Source organism: Myotis lucifugus, unplaced genomic scaffold (genome assembly GCF_000147115.1).
Source record: "Myotis lucifugus unplaced genomic scaffold, Myoluc2.0 scaffold_49, whole genome shotgun sequence".
NCBI classification, from domain to species: Eukaryota; Metazoa; Chordata; class Mammalia; order Chiroptera; family Vespertilionidae; genus Myotis; species Myotis lucifugus.
In genome coordinates, this window is record NW_005871097.1 from 3,003,000 (window position 1) to 3,006,478 (window position 3,479).

General features: G+C 39.7%; 1 pseudogene; it reads left to right on the plus strand.

The window, feature by feature from the left end:
• The first annotated feature begins 730 nt into the window (after positions 1 to 730).
• LOC102433248 lies at positions 731 to 1,719 on the plus strand (annotated as a pseudogene).
• Positions 1,720 to 3,479: the final 1,760 nt, after the last annotated feature.

Consider the following 3,479-nt stretch of genomic DNA (forward strand, 5'->3'; position numbering starts at 1 on the left):
TAAAATAAAGAATTGTTTTGTCTGTTTTTGAAAGCTATATAAATGGAATTATACAGTATGTATTGGAGGGGCATAGGATATAAGTATCTTCAACTTCAACAGATATGTCAAACTCTTTCCTAAACTGAGGGTGCCAATTGACACTGCTACCAACAGAGTATGAGAGTTCCCGTTGCTCCACACCCTATTTTATACTTGGTAATGTCAGATGTTTTCATTTTTTCCAATCTAGTCCATGTATATTGGAGAATTAAATTTATATTTCTCTGATTAATGAGGTTGAGCATATTTTATTATGTTTATTGATCACTTGGATATCCTCTTTTATGTAGTTCTTGTTCAAGCCTTTTGCTCATTTCTCTACAGAGTTTCTATTTCTTAATTTATAGGAGTCCTTTATTCTAAATCAAAGTCCTTTGTTAGGTGTAAGATTTGCAAATGTCTTCTCTCACTCTAAGGCTTGCTTTAAGTTCTTCATTTAAATTTAATCAAATATTTCAATTGCTTTCCCTTTATGCTCAGTGCTTTGTGTGTCTCCTTTAATAATCACACCTGTCTCCATGTCTGGGAAGCTGGATATTAAATGTTCAAGTCTTTGGTCACTGGTAGTGGTGAAAACCAAAAACTGAAAGCTCAGAAGAAAAGGGGAGTGGGTGGGAAGGGGAATGGCTGAAGGCCAGAGGAAGAACAATAGGGATTAGCTGGGAGGTGGCAGGGAACTTGCAGGGGGATGGAGGGTATGATTGAAGGTGAATTAAATGTCTTTATCCAGCTTCTTATGCATGGAAAGAAAGTTGACAGTATTATCAGAAAGAAAGGTGGATCAGTTAAGATGTGTGGGGAGAGAGGTGTGCATATCAACATCTGAGAAGGGAATTTTGCTGAGTTACCACTTTGGCTAGATGCACTAACACCATCTTTAAAGCCTTTGCTATGATTACTGACAAACTGGACGAGGACATCAGCACAATAGCACAGCTTCCAGTAGACCCTGGTGGCTGTCTCATTGGGAAAGGTGATTTCAACATTAAGGATATCTGATGAGAGAGTATAGGGTCTCAGGTCCAGGTGGCAGGGCATATGCTTCCCAACTTAACTAAGCAGGCCATTACAACTGCTGGCATTCAAAATCTATCAGTGAGTGTGTTAAACATACCAGTCTGGTCATGTTGGAGTCACTCTGACCCTGAAGGCCATCCAGCTCTCTGGTCATCTTTGCAGGTGGTCAGGACAGGTACAGAATAGGCAGCAATGTGTAAGCTTTGCCCACACCACCCCATACATGTGCCTCAACACTGACCTGAAGAGACTCCCTCTGGCGGCCTATACCATTCAAGGACAGCATGCCATTCCACCACCACATTTGACCAAACTGCCCCTGTGGGCAATGCAAAGGTCTTGTTTTTCTATAATGCATGACAACCCTGTATTCAATGACATTGAATCCACTCTTTAGAAGTGAAAGGCTATTGGGCAAGTTTGGATGCATCTACCAAGACTATTTGTGAACTCACCATTTTAAATGGCTGCATAATAGGGAATTAGAGTGCCAAAATCAGTAAGATCTACCAGATGTTTAGGACACAGATCAAAACTGCAAACCCAGTAGGAAGGATCTAGTGATAAGCAGGTTACCATCATTGGATCTGCTGCCAGCATTAGCCTGGTTCAATATCTGTCAGGCTTTCCTCAGAGCTGGGTGGCATGGAGAGCAGCTAAAAAACATGCAAATTAATCTATAAAGCTTGTTGGCTGTTCACTATCCTTGATCCATCTGTTTAGTTTCTGAATACTCAGTTATTTTAGGTTTTAAGTAGTCTGTAAAGTTTTCATTTCTTTATACATTATCATCCACTTATGATTTTTAAATTAGTTTAATTCCTTCTTTGTTCAGCTATTAGAGCTGAGTTACATATTTAGTTTTATAGACTTCTCCATGTTTTATTTTATTTTGGTTGTTTTTTGCTTATTATAACTATTTTGTTTGTCATAGAAATATAAGGGTGGAATACTAACAGAATTTAGTTTAGTTCTGGAACATCAGAAATTCTTCAAAAATAATTAACAAGTAGGCTGGAAAAAATTTTTTAGCCAAATAAGGTTTCCCTCATAGTTATTTTTACTATAGTTTTGCAATCACATGAAGCTTGGAATCTTGATATAGTCTTGCCCTGGGTATTTATTTGCTTTATTTTCTCATGACAAAAGCTACAAGGACAAGAACATTACATTCTACTGGTAATGACTGTGGAGCAACTCATCAGAGGGCAAAGAACTGACATTTATTGGTTTGCTACTATATGCCAAGCTTTGTACTGAGCTGTTGACATACATGATGTAGTTAATCCTCTTAACAATTCTGGAGGGAGGTATTATCCCTCTTTTCTAAGTGGGAAAACTGAGGTTTATTGAGGCAAAATAACTTTAGCAAGGTCACACAAGTCGAACAGCTAGTGAATGGCAACTGCAGGATTTGAACTCAAGATCAAACCTAACCCCAAAGTTCATAGCTTTCCCAAAGTAACATGCAGCCATCTGGTAAGAGCAAGGGACTTGGCAAAATTGTTCTGTGAAAGGGAATTATAAAATATTGCCTTTGCTACATGATAATCGGTGAGGAAATACTTTCGTATTCACTTTCTGTCTTGGTGTGGGTTACCCTAGAACAAGAACCTAACAGAAAGGTTTGAGTGCAAGTCATTTCTTCGGGTAGTAATTCTAGGAAACACCAGTAGGGAAATTGAGGCAGAAATGGAAGACAACCAACAAAGGGGTTCACTGAAGCTCAGTCCTACTGGGAAACTCCCAGAGCCCACTGTTGTCCCGTACCCCAGAGTTACCGCACCTCATTGTTGCTCCGATGGAGGGGTGAGGCGAGGCAGCTGGGTATTTATCCACCAACTCACAGCCATCATTATATGAGGGCAGCCAGGGAGGGATTAGTTTCCAGCACTTTAGGCTTTCCCTGAAGGTGGGCCCAGATGCCCCCAGGGCTAGAAAAGGCAGTGCAAGTGTTTTCAGGAAAGAGCCTTTGGTATAGAGGTGGATACCAAGGAGATGTGTCAGAAAACCAATACTGTCTGCTACACCCTCTACTAATAAAAGTCAATGAAAAATAGAAATAAGCATGAGCTTTGGTAAAGGAGAGATGGCTGAAAACTATGGAAATGTATAGAAACGTTTAAAATCTTCCCAAACAAAATGAAGATAAACAATCCAATAAAAAATGGGTGAAGGACCTAAATAGACACTTTTTGAAAGTGGACATACAGAGGGCCAAGAGACATGTGAAAAAAATGCTCAAAGTCACTAATCATCCGAGAAATGCAAATCAAAATGACAATAAGGTATCACCTTACACCTGTCAGAATGGCTATCATCAACAAATCAATAAAGGACAAGTGCTGGCTAAGATGTGCAAATAAAGGAACCCTCATACACTGCTGGTGGGAATGCAGACTGGTACAGCCACTGTGGAA